General features: G+C 38.2%; 1 long non-coding RNA gene across 1 annotated transcript in view; it reads left to right on the forward strand.

Annotated features, from left to right (window-relative positions):
• The window catches only part of LOC109250235 (uncharacterized), a 37,647-nt gene extending 18,878 nt beyond the window's left edge, over positions 1-18,769 (forward strand). The window contains exon 3 of the long non-coding RNA XR_002072930.2: positions 18,033-18,769. This is a non-coding gene — a long non-coding RNA (uncharacterized LOC109250235). The remainder of the gene's footprint in view (positions 1-18,032) is intronic.
• Positions 18,770-19,049: the final 280 nt, after the last annotated feature.

The raw sequence follows: 19,049 nt of genomic DNA on the forward strand, positions 1-19,049 counted from the left end.
TAATAATTAAATATATGATGACTATGGAGGAGGTTCAAGTTTGAGGGAAAAATTGAGCTCCATTTGGGACATGTTAAAATCAAGGTGCTGAGGACACTCTGGTTACTGCATGTTTAACCACTTCTTTGCACCTATCTATCCCATTCAACAACTGCACCTCAACAACCTATTGTCCACAGCCATGGTCTCCAGATCATGTATCTACTTTTCAGACTGGACTTTACTCAAAGCCAGAGCCAGGTTCTGCAGCCAGAGGAAGCAAGTCTGAGAGCAGGGCCAATGCCATTGATTGGCATGGGAGCAAATGCACAAAACATTGTCAACATTGGACTATTTTTTTTCCACATCTCATAGTCTAATCACTGACTTTTCAATCACTTAATTTGCACTGCCTCCTCTGGCATTATTTTAATCACAGTCTTTAAAAGCATTGGCTCTGAGTCACTTTTGCAGAATGTGTTCAGAAAGAGTGTCTCATCTCCCTTCTTTTCTCCTAGTAAATTTCAACACCTAATTACCTACAATTGAATCTCTCTCCCATTAGCCAGCCCATTCTTATAAGGGTCTGATTCCAGATTATAGACTCCTCCCCATTTTCTCTACACTTCAGTGGTTCAGTTATGATAAATACCAGAACATTGAGGCCCAGAGGACTAGACTCAAAGTCCCTGTTGTTATTGTTTGATCCATAGTCAGGATGGACTCAGGCCCTCTGTGATCATGGAGTCTGCAGCTAGGCGTCAAGTGACTTAAATGTGAAGAGATGAGAGCTGCGGAATGTGAAAGCCAAGCAATTCCCCAACATGTTTTGATAGTAGCATTTGCAAACATTTATCCTTTTCATAATCTTGTACTAAACTCTGGGGGCATAGGAAATATCTTTAGTCCTCTCAGGTGTTATCAAGGTTAAAGTGCACTGTTTATATTTCAGCCAATAATTTTTTTTTTTCAGAATCAAACAGGAAGTGGACGCAGAGTTGAAGGAATAATGATAGATCATCAGCTTTTTTTTTTTTTTTTTACCTTGCTATAGATCGTCCACTCAGTAATTTACCCTTGGACATTTTTAGTCTCAGGTCAGACTTCCTTCTGCCATTTGGCATTCTCCCAGGCACCATCCTTTTCCATCAGTCAGTGTAAACATTAGCCAAGCATAATTAGGAAGGTAAATCTGCTGTAGAAATGATCATGATTTCATTTAGATTTAACCAATGCTAAACAATGGACAGTCAGTTAATTTTCTTTTCCTGGAAATTCAAAAACAAATAACAGACTCATCATCTAGACACATCTAAACTGTGTAAGTTATCCACTGCAGCTTGTTTTTCTGATGATAATACTTTCAATTATGTTCTCATTTCAGTACTAAGAAATGAGTATTTGGGTAGGAAAAAGGAAGGAGCACAGCGATTGAAGGAAAAAGTAGAAAAGGACAGCAATAGAGAGCACTGTGTATCATTAGACTATCATATAATTTAGGTATTTCAGCTGCAAACAAAACTCACTACTTACACTGGTTTGCAGAACTGACAGTCTGTTTTGCCAGAATGATCAACATTAGCAAGCAGCATCCTACTGTTCAGCTGTGGATTTAGTCTGGAATCATAGAAGAGGATAATATGCTTACGAATAGCACCTCTCAGAGTGTGAAGTGTACCTCCTGGGCTGGCAATCTAACCCTGATTCTGGCAGGGCGCCAAGCAAGGTGAAGGAAAGGGAGGGAGAAATGAATGAATAATATTTCCTCTTTTGCTCAAGATTTGCCAAAACTAGAACCTGGCATTGAATATTCTGAGCTGAAATACTCCACAGATAGTTTCGTTCATGTGCTGGATCAAAATTGATATGGCTTAGTAAAGTAGAAAAATGAGCACTGGGTGCTCCATCCATATGGTAAAAGTAAGAGCCTGACATCTCCCTTTTCTTCCCCATCACCAACTTTTGCACTTTCCTAATGATGTGCCTTCAGAAGAGATCTGAATCTGAGATCCTAATCGTTGAGTTTTTAAAAGTTCTCATGGCAAGGTCTTCAGGATCATGATGTAGGCTGGATGTCTCCAGACAGAGCAAACAGTAATATTCTCTTATGTATGTATATAGCTAGCCATACCCACTAAACCACAATGAGTTAAGCATCTCACAGTAAATAATCTGCTGAAATAAAAGCCTTAATTTTCTCAGCCCCAAATGAATTATAAAGATAATCCATTTACCAATTATAAATATGCCCAGTGGAAGCTATTATGATGCAGCAAATGTGTATCTTATATCCAAAAATGATGTTATTGTTATATTCTGTGATAGGGTTTTCTCTTTGGATCGTCTCTCCAGCAGTGGTAATGAGTTCACACACAGCTACTGACATGCTTTCTTTCCTTGTTGCTGATGACCCAAATCCCCATTTGTTAGATGGTTGGCCAGAATTGGGGCCATCAGAGCAAAACAGTTTAAAGCTTGTAGATTATTGTTACTATCAATGTTAATTTTTTTACTACCAACAAAATTTGCATAGCCTATAGAGTAAGGTTTTCTGATGACAATACTTTCAGTTAATGTTCTCATATCAGTACTAAGAAATATATCCTACTCTATAAAGCAAGTAAAGCACATCGTATACATTATATCACATGTACATTAAATTGGTTAAGGTAAAGTATTGGTTTCAGTGAATAAATTATTATTAAAAGAAGAATGATTGTAAGGAAGAATTCTTTATATGTGAATGAGTATTAAATTGAGTTTATAAAGAGAACCAATGTACTCTTTCTCAAGAGGTTTATGATATGAGTCTTAATTTTATTGCTTTAGACTAAAAAACTTGTATGAAACCTAGAAAACAAAGCATAGGTACAAAGTGATATTTAATTAAGTCACAAAAACTAAATAAAATAAAGTTAGAGTGAACTACTCAGCATTCATTTTGAAAAACAATTAACTATACAGCTATATCAACGTCTCTTTCGAACTCCAGGTTTCAAATAAATAGCTTAGGTTTTTTAAGAACTCAATGCAAAGAGTGCCTCCAAATTAAAATACCATGTCACTGTCAGATAGTAACTTACCATTCCAAATCAAGAGTAAACACTAATTTAAAATCTATTTGGTACATTATCCCATGGTTTTAGATAAACAGATAAATGAAAGATGACAAAGTAGGTTCCCTGTCTTGCAAGCCCCAGATACAGGGTCACCAGCTTAAGAGGTAATATTTGACTAGAACAATATAACATTATGAGGATAGAGGATGTGCATTCGGTAATCTGAGGAGGTTCCTTCCAGCTCTTGACTATATATTTGGATAATAATCATTAGAAGAAATGTATTATCTTTTCAATTTGACATTATTATTTCCCTCTTCTTGGATTGACAAGACATGTGCTTTGAAGCAGCATGATGTAATAGACTAAGGCAATGAATCTGTAGTTAGAAAATACAGAGCCTTTGCTCTCCCATTTAGAAATTCAGTTTCTTTATAATTATAATGAAAATGATAATGATACTTTACCACATACCTCACACAGTGAATTTCAAACATACAGGATTATATGAGCAGTGTGTAAAACTTAAAGTCCTATATAAAGGTTAAAGTTGTACATTTATTTAGTTTTTTTTAGAATTATCATAATGATAAACATTAAATCAGACCTTACAGAGATTGAGGAAATGCATTTTCTCAATAGATAGCCATGATTTAGAAATGCAATCTGACATTGAAAGAGTTTAGAATTATTTAAAACTAAGAGATGAAAATACAATATCTGTAACTAAAAGCTCAGTAGGTAAGTCCATCATCAGACTGGACATGTCAGAAGGCAGGGTTAGTACACTCAAAGACAGAAAAATATAAAATATTCCAATTGAAGTTCAGGTTAAAAAAAGAGTAAAGGGGAAAATTATAGTAAATATATGAGAAGCATGCTCAAAAATTCTAACATGTATGCAGTTAGAGTCCTAAAACAATAGAAGAGAGAAAAAGGAGAAGAAATATTGCCAGAAATAATTGCTGAGAATATTCCAAGGACATCAAGAGTCTCAATGAACCTCAAGCAGGATTAATACAAAAGAAACTGCAGATAGTCATACCCTAGTCAAACTCTGGAAAACAAGATAAACAGAAACATCTTAAAAACAGAAAATTATTCAAGGAACCTGCAAAAGAGCAGCACTATGGCTTATAACTGACTTTTTTTCAGAAACTATGAAATCCAAAGAATAATGGAACATCCTTAAAGTTCAGAAAGAAAAATCCATCAACTTAAAATTTTACACCAACTAAAAAAAAATCTTTTTAAAAATAAAGGTAAAATAATATTTTGCATAAAAAATGAAAATATACAATTAACAACCAGCAGTCATGTTACCAAAAAATATACTAAAAAGGTAACAGAAAATAATTCCAGATAGAAATACACCAGTAAGGATTTTGTTGCATGAATACAGAATGTATAGAACTTGTTCAGCCATCCAGCAGCATGAAAGATATATTCCTGATAAAGAAGATGGTCAAGCTAAAATACAGAAGTCCTTAAGTTATTGTTGAACTACTGAACCATTCTGGAGCAGACTATTACAGACTTTTTAAGTTAGATAATAAATTTCTTGTTTAATAAAAAAATATTTTATTTAAAAACACATTTCTTTTAAAAAGCCTAAAATTTTTGCTTCTAGCATTATGGCATGTTAGATGCTCTGAGAGATACTCCTTTGGCAGGAAGAATATATTCTGGATAGGACACAATTTTTTTGCATTGCTTTTCTTGCTGGAAGTATGTGAAGACTCCAAGGAACACTTTTGTCTCCTTCCTCCCAAAATAATCACCTGTCAGCTAGTGGGTTAGGGTTTCCCCTGTGTGTACATATTAATATCACCACCGTTTTGTGGATACTAAGATGTGGTTCAATGTTAACATGGAAAAACTAAGCCTGGGATCCTGTGCTAGTGAAGACCAAGGAGAAAGGCTGAAAGAAGAAGTCTTCTGTGGAGGAGAACTATTCTAATTTAGATACATATGACTCATACAGGTTAAAATTAAGCAATGAGTGTATGAATTTTTAAAAATCACCAAGCATTTAAGAATGCAAAGCACTGTACGTAAAAGTCAGAAGAAGTTGTAAACAACAGAATTGGCTATCCAAGAAACTGCAGATACAGGGTATAGAATATGATAGCATATATGAAAATAATTTTTTAACTGCTTAAAAAAATAAAATGCACATGGGGCACCTGGGTGGCTTAGTCAGTTAAGCATCTGACTCTTGATTTTGGCTCAGGTCATGATCTCACAGTTCATGAGATCAACCCCATGTTGGGCTCTGTGCTGACAGCACGAAGCCAAGCCTGCTTGGGATTCTGTATCTCCTTCTCTCTCTGCCCTCTCCTGCTCTCTCACCCTCTCTCTCTCTCTCTCTCTCTCAAAATAAATTAAATAAGTGTTTAAAAATATATTTAAAAAAAATAAAATGCACAATAATGAATATGAGCAAATAACAAGAAACTATCCAAATGAACAGGCAGATTTGAAAAATAATGCAATATATATATATACGTATATACATATACGTATACGTATATACGTATATATATATATGTATATACATATATATATACATATACGTATACGTATATACGTATATATATATACATATATATATATATGTATATATATATATATATATATATATCAGGCACTGCTATACATAAAGTAAGAGCAATCTGATAAAAATATCCATAAAGTAGCACAGTGAGATAATAAAATATAAAATATTAGGAGGATAAGAAATATGAAGGGTAAAATGAGGATATAACTGATCAGAGACACAAGAGGAAATAATGGGAGAATAGAAGGTAAGGCAATATTTGAAAAAATAATGGCTAGAAAGTTTTCCAAAACTAGTACGAATATGGATTCATCGATCCAGGAAGTGTACAGTATCTCAAGCAAAATAAATAAAAATAAATTCATATCTATACAGTGAAACTACAGAGCACCAAAGATCTTTAAGGGAACATGAGATAAAATACATATTGTCTACAAAGTAAGGAAAATTCAAACGACAGAGATTTCTCAGCAGTAACAATAGAAGCCAGCGAAAAACAGAATATCTTAAAAGATGTTGAAAAAAGTAGCTTAGCCTGATTGAGCTGCTACAACAAAATACCATAGATTGAGCGGCTCTAATAACAGACATTTATTTCTTACAATTACAAAGGCTGGGAAATCTGAGATTAGATAGTTGAGTTATAGATTAGATAGTTGAGCCAGCATAGTTGAGTTCTGGTGAGAATCCCTTTCCTTGCTTATAGATGCTGCCTTCTTGCTGTGTCCTGACATGGTAAAGAGAAAGCTCTGGCTGGTACTTCTTCTTATAAGAGCACTAATACCATCATGTGGGCTCCATCTTTATGGCCTCATCTAAACCTAATTATCTCCCAAAGTCCTCTCCTCCTAATACTATCTCATATTGGGGGCTAAGACTACAATACATGAATTTGGGGGTGGGGGGAGACACAAACATTCAGTCCAGGCTGACAACAAATATCAACCGTGAATTGTTTACCCAGTTAAATTCTTTAATTAAGATAAAATAAATACACTCAGAAGGCAAAGAAAAACTGGGAGTTTACCACCAAGAAATTTATACCACAAGAATTTAAGTATTTTGAAAGAGGCAAATGATTTCAGAAGAATATTTTAAGATTAAAGAAGAATGATAACACATAAAATTACAAACATATGAAAACCTAAACAAATATTTATGTAAAAGAATATAACTAAGTTAGAAGAGTGAAAAAGAGCAAAACTAAAATTCTAGGTACCAATTACATTTAATTTGGAGAGGATGATCAAATTTAAATTGTTGTAAAGGCTTGATGTTAAAACTGTGGTCTGCTGATCACCAGCATCAGCATCACCTATAACTTAGTGTGAAATTCAGACTCTCAGGCCACTTTAACAAGAGTCCCAGGTAATTACGTGCACACTCAAGTTTAAGAACTGTCTAAAGTTCTACAATTGTTTTTAGATAGGATTAAAATATTGTGCAAATGTAAATTTAGTTTAGTTTATACGTGATAAAATGTCAAGGGTAATCACCTAAAAATAAAATAAAATAAAATAAAATAAAATAAAATAAAATAAAATAAAATAAAATAAACAAAAAGAAATTTTAAAAGTACTGAACCCTAGGTCCCACTCCAGAGATTATGATTTAATTGTCAATGGTATGGGACTAAGATCATGATTTTCTAAAGCCTCCTGAGATACCTGTGATGTATAGTCAAAGTTGAGACCCACTGCACCAAGTAATTAAGCTAACAGAAATATTTTCTTATTATCTGAAACTTGATGGGGCTAAATATAAAATAAATACTCTTCAATATGTCCTAAAGAAAACAAAGTATACCCAACTAAATAGCAAACACATATGCTTAAGAAGGAGCTTTTCTGTTTTGAGTAATATCTTTTCTTTTCATAATGGAAAAAGAACTTCTGTCCCAAAGAGAAGAAAGGGAATTATGGAAGGTTAGTATCACTGCAATAAAATAGAACAGCTTTTTGGATATTTAGAGATCTGGTGTTTTGGAGCTTAACAGCACCTTATAGATGAATGATACAGTTTTCTGAATCTGACTATGTCCTTACTTTTACCAGTATATTGTACATTTTCATAATTTTTATGTTAATGTCTTTCCACTTTGGCCTGAAGAGCTCCTGTTAGCATTTCATTTAAGGTAGGCTTAGTGGTCACGACTTCCTTCAGCTTTCATTTTTGGGAAAATCTTTATCTTGCCTTTATTTCTGAAGGACAGCTGTACTGAGTAAAATATTCTGGATGGCATTTTTTTTTTCTTTCAGCACTTTGACTATATCATCCACTCTCTCTTAATCTGCAAAATTTGTGCTGAGAAATCTGTTGATAGCCTTATGGAGGTTCCCTTGTATAAGAGAAATGTTTTTCTCTTGCTGCTTTTAAAATTCTCTTTGAATTTCAACAGTTTCATTATGAAGTCTCTTGAAGAACATTGAAATTACAGAATGACCTACTAGTTTCATGAACTTGGTTGTTCTTTCCAGGTTTGGGGAGTTCTCAGCCTTTTTTTTTTTTTAATTTTTATTTATTTTGAGAGAGAGAGCAGGGGAGGGGCAGAAAGAGAAGAGAGAATCCCAAGCAGGCTCCACTCTGGCAGTTGGATGCCCAATTGACTGAGCGTCCCCCCACCCAGGGACCCCTCAACCATTATTTCTTTAAGCAAGCTCTCTGGCCCCTTCTTCCTCTGTTCTCTTTCTGGGACTCCAACAATGTATAGATTGTTTCTCTTAATGGTGTCTCACAACTCCCATAGGCTTTCTTCATTTGTTTTTATTCTTTTTCTTTTTGCTCCTCTGACTGGATTTTATTTTATTTTTTTAATGTTTATTTGTTTTTGAGAGAGAGAGATCATGAGAAGGGAAGGGGCAGAGAGAGAGGAAGACAGAACCCGAAGCGAGCTCCAGGCTCTGCACTGTCTGCACAAAGCCCAACGCGGGGCTTTAACTCACAAACTGTGAGATCACAACCTGAGCCAAAGTCAGACACTCAACCGACTGAGCCACCCAGGCACCCCTCTGACTGGATAATTTTAAATGATCTGTTTTCAAGCTCACTGCTTCTTCTTCTGTTTGGTCTAGTCTGATGATAAAACTCTCTACTGAAATCTTTCATTCAGTCATTGTATTCTTGAGCTCCAAAATTTCAGTTTAGGCCTTTTTTTTTTTAGGTCTTTTTTTTTATGTTCTCTTTCTCTTGATTAAACTTCTCACTTTGTTCTTGTATTGTTTTCCTGATTTCATTAAATTGTTTACCTGTGCTACAAGACTATCTCTCTGAGCACCTTTAGAACAATTATTTTTAATTCTTTGTCAGACCATTCATGCCATTTCTTTGGATTAGTTACTTGAAGTTCACTATGTTCCTTTGGTAGTGTCATGTTTTCCTGATTCCTTATTATTCCTGTAGACTTGTGTAGGTGTCTACACATTTGAAGAAGCAGTCACCTCTTCGAGATTTTATGGACTAATTTTGGTAAGGAAATATGTTCACCTGTAGGTGGGGGCATGCTGGAGCATGCTGTTATCCTGGGTCTAGTGGTAGAGCACCAAATGCAGGGATTTGTGGCATCTCCAGGTGCAGAGTCATGTGATTCTTCATTGGCTCAGGACACTGGGGCCCACAACATTGACAACTAGGTGGACTTTGGCAAGTCCTACGGGAGGTAGCAGTGGCTTAAGGACTTTTGGGGTTTTCAGTGGCACCTCCAGAGCCACTGGATAGCACAAGGGTAGGCAGCAGTGGTGGCCAGAGCCAGTGATGTGCACACACTTAACTACAAAGACCAGCTGCAGGTGCCTATGTAGTGGCAGGAGCTGGATGCGGACATGCACACAGTGGTGGGAGTTAAGGTCAGCAGCAAGGGCCAGGGCCAACTTCAGGCACCCTGGCAGCTGCAGGGGCCCTGGCGGTAAGTGTGCACTCCTGTGGCTGCAAAGTCTCACCCTGGACATGTGCCCAGCACTGGAGGCCAGTGACAGGAGTTGGACCAGCAGGGTATGGGGGCATAGCTGAAGAGGCTAGCTCAGGTGAGCCCATTAATTCAGGCCAGTGACAGGACACGGAGTTGGATCTGGGCTCACAAGCAGCTATGGGACCCTGGCTGTTGACAGGCACTCCTGTGATCTCCCCATTAGCATGTACATAGCACTGAAGTCCAGTGACAGGGGTGGGCCAGGGGCATACAGGTGCACAGCTAGGAGGGCTAGCTGAAGGTAAGCCCAGTAGTACAGGCCAGTAACTGGAGATAGGGCCAAATTTTGGCCTACAAGCAACTATGGGGGCCTTGGCTGTTGCCACAAACTTCTGTGGCACGTGTCCCCAAAGGCACGTACGTGGTAAGAACGGCCATGGCAAGTCAGGCTGGCAACGTGCAAGTGTACAGTCTAGCCTTAAGCATGCACATGGCAGAAGTCAGCATGTTGCACTCACATAGCCACAGAGGCCTGAGGTGGCTGCCAGTGTACATCTCAGACTCCAGTTGGGGCAAGAGGGATGAGGCAGTGGTGAAGGAATCAGGCAGCTGGTATTGGTGAAGAATACATGTGGGGCAAAAACCTGTGAAATTTGGTGGGGGTCTGTGGCGCCTTATGAGCCACTGGTTTCTTCAGTGGTGGAACTGCTGGGATCCTCTTCAGAGCAAGTCATGGGGAACCATGGTCACTCCCACTGCATGGCTGACTGGTAGCCCCTGATCTTCCTTGTTCCTAGCCATCTCTATATGTCTTGGCTTTGCCAGTTTCTGGGTGGGGTAAAACCAAAGCAGGTCTTTTATGTGATGCCCCAAAAGGCTGGGGAAGCTGGTTGCTCGCCATACTCTCCCTTTTCTGGCAAGGGGAACGCTTTCTAGCTGGTTAAGTTCCCTCTTGGTGTTAAGTTGGTCAATGGGATGATGCCAGCAAAATACTCCTGTTCTTCCTTCTCTTTTTGTGCAGTTATTCTCAGGTGTTTTATTCCATTATCTTATGGAAGTTTCTCTCTTTTTTAAATGATTTTATTTATTTATTTATTTTGAGAGAGAGCACAAGCGGGGCAGGGGCAGAAAGAGAGAATCCCAAGCAGGCCCTATGCTGTCAGAGCAGAGCTGACGTGGGGCTCAAACCTATGAACCATGAGATCTGACCTGAGCCGAAATGAAGAGTCGGACACTTAACTGACTGAGCCACCCAGGTACCGCCTGCTGAAGTTTCTTATGTAGACACCTGAGCTCACCCAGAGCTGTTTTTGATTGTGGATAGCTGTCCAATTGTTGATCTTTGTGGTAGGGATGGAAGCTACTTCACCATCTTGGTAATATCACTCTAAATATTTCTAAATATAGTCACTGTTGATAAGGAGTTCTCTGGGCAAACTTTCATTATTAAATGGTTGTTCATAATATTCTCTAGAGCAGCACTGTCCAATAGAATTTTCCACAAACGGAAATCCACTAGCCACATGTGTCTTCTGAGCACTTGAGAAGTGTTTAGTGCGGTTGAGGCACTGAGTTTTTAATTTTATTTAATTTTAATACACTTAAACTTAAATAGCCACAAGTGGCTACCAAATTGTTCAGCGCACTGTGGGGAATAAGCTTAGAAATTTCCTGAGCTTACACCAATGGGTTAACAAGGCATGAAGAATTACAAAGCCATAGGATGCTCACACCCAAGTTTGGGTAAGCAAGATTAGGTAAATAAGTATAGAGAAGGTGGGGCAGAAGCCCCAGGAGAGAGAGGGTGGGGCAAAGCCCCCAATAAAGGACATAGGTATATGAAATAAACAAGATTAGGTATTCAGGGCAGAAGCGCCCCCCAATTTAGTACTGTAGCAGAAAACTGCTTTCACAGGAGGAAAGGACCAAGTTAGGTAAACAGGTAAATTGGACTGCAGACCGCTGAGCTAGCTGCAGGTGAAGCTGCTCAGAGGGGAACTGATTAACAAAAGAAAAAGTGCCTTGTTAACCCTGAGGTTACTTGCTCTATCTGTCTCAGCCCCTAGGCTAGCTAAGATAAACAAAGGTGGTGCCTCTTGCCTGATGTAAACAACTTCCACCTGGCTGCCCTGTGCCAAGATTTTGTTTTATATTAGCCCAAACCCCTAACCCCGAATATCTTCAAGACCCCCTTTCCCTCACGTCCATAAATTAATGTCCACAGATTTATTGTGTCTTTGTGTACGTCCACCAGTATGTTTGTAAGCCTTCTGATCCTAATAAAAACAGGGTAAGGACCCTTATTCGGGGCTTTTGTCTTTTCCCGGACATTAGCCATCTCTCACATTTGAATCCTGCATCCCGCTTTCTTGCTAGACAAGAAAGAACTTTAGGCATAGAGTCTATGACAGTACACCTTGCTACTCAAGGTGCGGTCTCAAAGCCCAGCAGTTTCTATCACCTGGGAGCTTGTTAGAAGCTTGGACCCCACACCAACTGAATTTGGAAGGTACATTCTGATATGATCGCTGTGATAATTCATGTATATACTGAGGTTGATAAGCCCTGTTTTGGAGATTTTGTTCCTTAAAAGAGGCTATATTAATTGGCTGGAGTTTTGGTTGCTTGTTTTGTTTTGTTTTAGTGTTTTCTCACTCTGAAAGAATAAATCAAATGACTGTCTTGGCCTGAATCCAAGGAGTATAAGACCTTAAACACACAATGTCTTTGTGTCCCAGTTTCCATACATCTCATATACAAATCTCAGTTCCATAGCAACCTATGTCACAAGATTGTGCATGGGATTTTTTTTAGCACCATGCAATTATAAAGTATAATTTGCAATAGGAAATAAGCAACATTTGAACTAGATAATGTTACCTCTGGAAGGGCCCATGCTAATAACATTTAATAATAAGAAAAGTCAGGCCTTCAAAATTCATTTTACTTGATTTCATCCTTCCTGGCATCTCATCTTGCCTCATGCCCCCAACCCCACCTCTGCTCCTTCAAATGCCCCTTTACATTTAGACCGACACATGGACAACATACAGACAGCCACAGATCAACGACTTGCTTGTAATTGGCTGTTCAGGGCCAGTGTCTGTGACATTGCATGTGTTCTCCTTGACCAGAATTCTCTCTCCTGCCCCCAACTGGCAAAATTCAACTCATCTTTCATGATGCTGGTCATGTTTTTTCTCTGCCCCTGAGCAAAGTGAATGAATCACTGCCTCCTCTACACCTTCATGGTAACCTGTATCTGCTGCCATATGGCACATATCACACAATGTCGCAAGGGTTTATCTGTCTCTCCCCCTCACTATGCTATTAGCTCCTTGAAGAAAGAGAAACTACATCTAATTCATCTTTATAACCCTTGTGACCAGCACAATATTGGCACATAGCTGGAGTTCAATGACTATACAATAAAATAAAAAGAATGGATGTTTCTCCAAGGTCACATGGCTTTGGTCAGAACTGGAACTAGAACCTAGATTTTTCCAATTCCCATCTAGGCCAATGCTATTTCTACTACAGCCTGTTTTAGCACAAATAGCAATCTTGGAACATTTGGGGAAACAACTGTGAGACAGAGAATGCCATCTTCCAAAGTGACACAGGTCAAAAGGGAAACAAAGCAATGCCACTTTAAAATTCATCCAATTTATCAGAGGCTTCCTGAGAGATTGTGCGTCACTTACATACTTGGTGAAATTAAGTCATGAAAATCCAAAAACGGGATCAGGAAAACAACAAAACCAGAAAATTTGTATTTAGAAATACCAATTTATGCCCATTGGGCTTTGTGAAAAGATGACAGGCAGTTCTAGGTAGTGAGGAAAGTACAAGTTTCATCTGCTGTTCTTTTTTTTTTTTTTTTTCTTAATGTTTTTATTTACTTTTGAGAGAAAGAGAGAGAGAGAGAATGCCAGCAGGGGAGGGGCAGGGAGAAAGGGAGACACAGAATCCAAAGCAGGCTCCAGGCTCTGAGCTGTCAACACAGAGCCTGATGTGGGGCTCAAACTCATGAACCATGAGATCATGACCTGAGCTGAAGTTAGATGCTTAACCAAGTGAGCCACCCAGGTGCCCCTTTCATCTGCTGTTCTGACTGTTAGTGTGTTAACTGGTTACACTTAAAGGTTATCTGGGTAAATGGCCCAATAGTAATGAAAAATGAGCATGTGAGTAAGACTGGATGAGGGAGAAGAGGAAACACGCAAAGATGGAGGGAGGGAATGTATGCAAGTGGTAAGAAAAGGCAGAGGGACAGAAGGAAGGAGTTTGGATGAATAGCTAAAGATTTTAAAACTAAATTAATGGCAAAACTGATTTCATATACACATATTAACAAAGGGAAGTTATCCCCCCACCTTTCTTTCATCAACTATGAAGGGTTCTCTTCCTTCTATTCTTATTTCCTTTTACTTAAGAATAGGTGAAGAGGCACCTGAGGTGGCTCAGTCAGTTAAGTGTCCGACTTCAGCTCAGGTCATCATCTCACAGTTTGTGAGTTGAAACACCGCAGCAAGCTCTGCTGCCAGCACAGAGCCCGCTTAGATCCTCTGTCTCCCTGTCTCTGCCCTTCCCTCACTTGCATGCTCTCTCTCTCTCTCTCTCAAAAATAAATATTTTAAAAAATAAAAAGAATAAGTGAAGATAATGAGGTAATCACACATTCTAAAATATTTCTAAACTCTATTCCAGTTTTCAATTGCTACTGTATCAAATTACTACAAACCTAATCGCTTAGAACAACACAAAGTTATTATCTTATAGTTCTGTAAGTCAGAATTCCAACACAGATCTCACCTGGATAAAATCAAGGTGTCAACAGCACTATGCCCCTTTCTGGAGGCTCTACCTGAAAGAATCCATTTCCTACTCATTTGGGTTGTTGGCAGAATCCAGTTCCTTGCATTTGCAGGTCTGAGGTCCCCATTTTCTTTCTGGCTGTCAGCTGAGGTCTGTTCCCAGGTTCTAGAAGCTGCCTATATTCCTTGGATCATAGTTCACTTCCCCTATCTTCAAAGCCAGCAAGAGTGGGTCAACCCATCTCCCACTTAAATCTCTCCTGCCTGTTTTTCCCATTGCATCTGTCTCCCTTCTGCCTCCCACATCCTTTAGTAAAGGATACTTGTGCTTATACTAGATACACCCAGATCCAGATACTCTAGAATTATCTCTTTGTTTTAAGGTTCATAACCTTAATTCCATCTCAAAGATCCTTCTGACATGTGAGACAACAAGTATTCAAAGGTTCTAGAAATTGGGGCATGCAAATTCTCCCAACCACACCTTCCTTCACTAGACAAATGTGCATCTGAGAGGGCACTTGGCTCTGCCTGCTGCAAAGACATCAGCTAGGAAACAACTTCAGGCAAGATTAGGGGTGAATTCAACAGTAGCTGAATGTACATGCTATCAAAACGTCTCAGGCATTCACTCACATGGTTATTTAACAAAAATTTATTTAACAACCACTGTGGCCAAAAATCCTATGGTAAATATAAATAAAAGATGGTCAAGTACTAATCCCTGCCCTGCAGAAGTTGACAGCGAGGTGACAGGCAAGAAAGTCAAGCAACTGCAATGCCATGTGGTAAGCTGTGTGGTGAAGATATGTATGACGGCAGGGATGAGGAAGAAGCCACATGGAGAAGGGGATTCAGAGGAGGTTTCTAGAAGGAAGTTCATCCTGAATAATAGGGGTGGTACATATAAAAGCTGTGAGCTGTCTGGTGTGATAAAGCATGGGACATATTTGGGAAGTGATGGGCGATGGGCATGGGAGGAAGGCAGGAGACAGTTCTCCAACATCATGTATGTGCATCATAGAAAGGAGTCTGGATGAGGCAGATGAAGCAATAAGAATCCATTAAAGGAGTTAAATAGACATGTAATCAGATTTTCTTTTTTAAAAGATCATTCATGAAGCAGATAGGGATAGTAAATTTGAAAATAATTTCCAACCCGTTCGCTCAGGGAGAAAGGTATTTATATAGCCATGTAGAACATACATAGGAGCAAGGTATGAAAAGCTGTTAAATGCTACTTCCTCTGTCAGTCTCCATTTGTGAATTCTTTGTGGTAATCATACAGGAACACTGTGAAGGCACATTTTTTTCTCAGGTAAGCTGCCGTGGCCATGTTCCAGGGAGATCTGGAAACTGGCACAGCAGATCTCAAACTACTTCACTACCCACAAACAGAGGATTTCCTTCCCCACACGCTCATCTCTGCTACCTCCAAAGCACTATCTGCCACAGGGCACCTGAGTGGCTCAGTCGGTTAGGTGTCCAACTTTGACTCGGGTCATGATCTCGTGGTTCGTGACTTTAAGCCCCGCATCAGGCTCTGTGACGACAGCTCAGATTCTGCTTTGGATTCTGTGTTTCCCTCTCTCTCTGCACTTCCCCCACTCACACTCTGTCTCTCTCTCAAAAATAAACACTAAAAAATAAAAAATAAAAAAAAACAAGCACTACCTTCCCTTCCCATAGACCTACTCAATTTCCTGAGAAATGACATCACATTTTAAATCCAGCGAAAGGTATTTCTATTCAAAGAAATCTTATACTTCTATAACATATTTTCTGAATATAAAAGTAATATGCTTTATAGTCTAAAATTTGGAAAACTATAAAGAAGTTTGATATAAATCCTTTCATCTTTTTTCTATAAGAAGGAATACTTCTAAAAATGTGATTAGGCTCTAATGCTTTTTTACCTCCTTTTTTTCTTAACATATTAGAATTATTTTATCCTTATATTTCACTCTACAGCATTGTTTTAATGTCTGAATAGAAGTTTTCTGTATGAAATCACCGTAATTTACCTAACTGCAATTTATTATCTCCTAGAATTTTCTTTCTTCTTTTCTTTTTTTTGATACTATAATTAATACTATAATAAAACTATTCTAAGCACCTGTGATTTTCTGAACACAAATAGACTCCTTTTGAATTCTTTCGTCTTTCATGTGCATCCAGAATTTAATTTTTTAAAAAACTCATTAAGGTATATCTGGAGCCAACTGTTTGATACTCCCCTCTTAAGGAAAACAAAGGAAAAATGACATGTAAATACTGCCACAATTCTTTTTGGTGAAAGGATAGCCAGGACACAGGCAATGACTGAAATCTGCAGGGAGAGAACATTTTAGAACAAGGGATTAGCAATACAGAGAGGGATACAAATGTTTATTAAGCACCTAGCATAGAACAGCCTCTGTTCTAAGCACTGGGGATATAGACATAGTAAGACAGACACAACCTCACCCTGGCAGAGTTCAGTCTAACCAGGTAGAAACACTTAGGGAAATGACACTAGAGAATGATGTTAAACCCAATGCAAAAATTGCACCTATAAATAATTTTTTCAGGGCTACTGATTTTTAAGCCTCATTGTCTACTATTAATCCTCATCCTTCACAAATATTAATCAAAGTTACCTGCACATCTATACTAGTTTCTTTCATTAGGTCTTAGACCCTTATGCATCAGAGAACATTTTGCCTTCGTTAGGACTGTAATATCTTGTCTTGAATTTTGAAAAATGGCTCCTATCTCTGATAGAAGGTCATTCAGCATCTATTAGCCATACCCTAGTGGTATTTTTAGATCCCGATTTGCAGGATGGGTGTTTGAGGAACACAGAACTCTTAGTCCCCTGTTGGCATCCTCCAGGCAACCACAATCTTCTATTTGTCTTTTGAAAGATTCCCAAATTCATGTTTCTTAGTGTAAAACATACTGCAAATGAACTAGATAATCTGGTTATCTTTTAAGAGTTAAATGCAATCATCTCTCTCCCTCTTTGCACCACCCTAGGCACTTTTGAACTCAAAAGGCTCCATCTGCAAAGAATATTTGCAAAACAAAGAAGGACAAATGGTGGGGTGGGGGGTGTAAACTTTTTCTGAAGAATGTGCTAAACTCTTTCACTATTTAATAGATAAGAATGAATACTGCTGTTTAACTAGATCCAACCTCTGAAATATCTAATTAAAACTGATGTGCTTATTTAGTTTCCAATTCATCACAGGTGGGCCCACATTAATGTGAAAATGAGAGTAAATTACCAGCATTTGGCAATCTCACTGAATGTCATTCACATTATTAGCTCAAACCTCAAAATGCATTTTAAAATGTGGTTCACAGGTAGGGCACTGTCTCTCCACACAAACAAAATTCTTCACCGGAGAGTTGATAGAATTTCACTTTAGTGTAAGGAGTTCCCAATGGCAAAAATCCACCTACTCAAAACACTTACCTCTGACCCATAGAAGGTGCACCTCAGAGAAGGTGGTAGCTATGAAGCAAAGCTCCCTCTCTTCCCAGTCATAAATAATCTAGCAAATTTTATGTTATGTGTATTTTATCACAATTTTTAAATGTAATAATATAATAATGGGAACGACTGGGTAGTTTGGCCCAGCTCTCTTCTAGCTTGTCAACCGGAACTTCATATAAAATTCAGTTCATTTAACTTACAGAGGACTTCTTTCCTTGTCATCCTCATGCAGGATGAGAAAAGGATCACAGCTTCCATACCATCCCAGCAGACGGCCACCTCCCTCCTGCAAGGAGGCCCGGAGACCATCATCCTTTCTCTTTTCACATCTACAAAATGTAAAGTCATCTTCCATTGAATTGACTTTTGAAAGGCTCTTTACAACAGTATGCTGAAATGCGTTCTGGAAATGCACAGATTAGAATCTTACTTGACAAAAGGACAACACTCAATGGCACACACTGATTCATTTGTATCTCAAAATCGCTTTTATTTCCCACTTTTTCGACAGCTTCTAAATCCACATAGAAGATAATTTATTTCATCATTAAAGCACCCCACTGTTAGAGGCTAATTTATAAGCAGAATAAATTACTTCAGGGGCATAGAACAGAGGCCAAGGAAGCTCCCACTTTAAACATATACACACACATCCATATCCCCTTGGGGGGAAAGCCCTAAATGGAAATTGGTTTTTTTTTTTATCTCAAAGTTCTGAGCCCTTTGACTGAAAATTCATATTTCTTGGCAAAGAACAAATACATGATATGGTGCTCAATCTCACGAGAAGTCTGGGAAATACAAATTAAAGCAACAATGAAGTATCCATATTCAACTACCAGCTTGATAAAAGTTTACAGACCAGGAACATGCTGTGCTAGTGCGGAAGCGGAAAACCCCTTCTCATTCATTGGTGATGGGAGTTTGAACTGCTACAAACTTTTCATAAAAATGATCTAGAAAATTTTATGTTAAGTGTATTTTATCACAATTCTTAAATGTGACAATAATAGCAACAAAATAATTTAGCAGTAGTTATTATAATTAAATATATCCAAACCCATTGGCTCATCTCCACCTCTCCATCTTTGGGGATCTAACAAATATAGAAATCAATACACTAGTGCATAACAACACATGTTTTTAAAAAACCTTAACTGCAGCATTGTATGTGACAGGGTGGTAGGAGGCTAGCCAAATACACTGAGGTATATCTATACTATGGAAAAGTTATGTTGCTCATTAACCT

The sequence above is a fragment of the Panthera pardus genome, unplaced genomic scaffold, assembly GCF_024362965.1.
Source record: "Panthera pardus isolate Hobbes unplaced genomic scaffold, ASM2436296v1 HiC_scaffold_7, whole genome shotgun sequence".
NCBI lineage: Eukaryota > Metazoa > Chordata > Mammalia > Carnivora > Felidae > Panthera > Panthera pardus.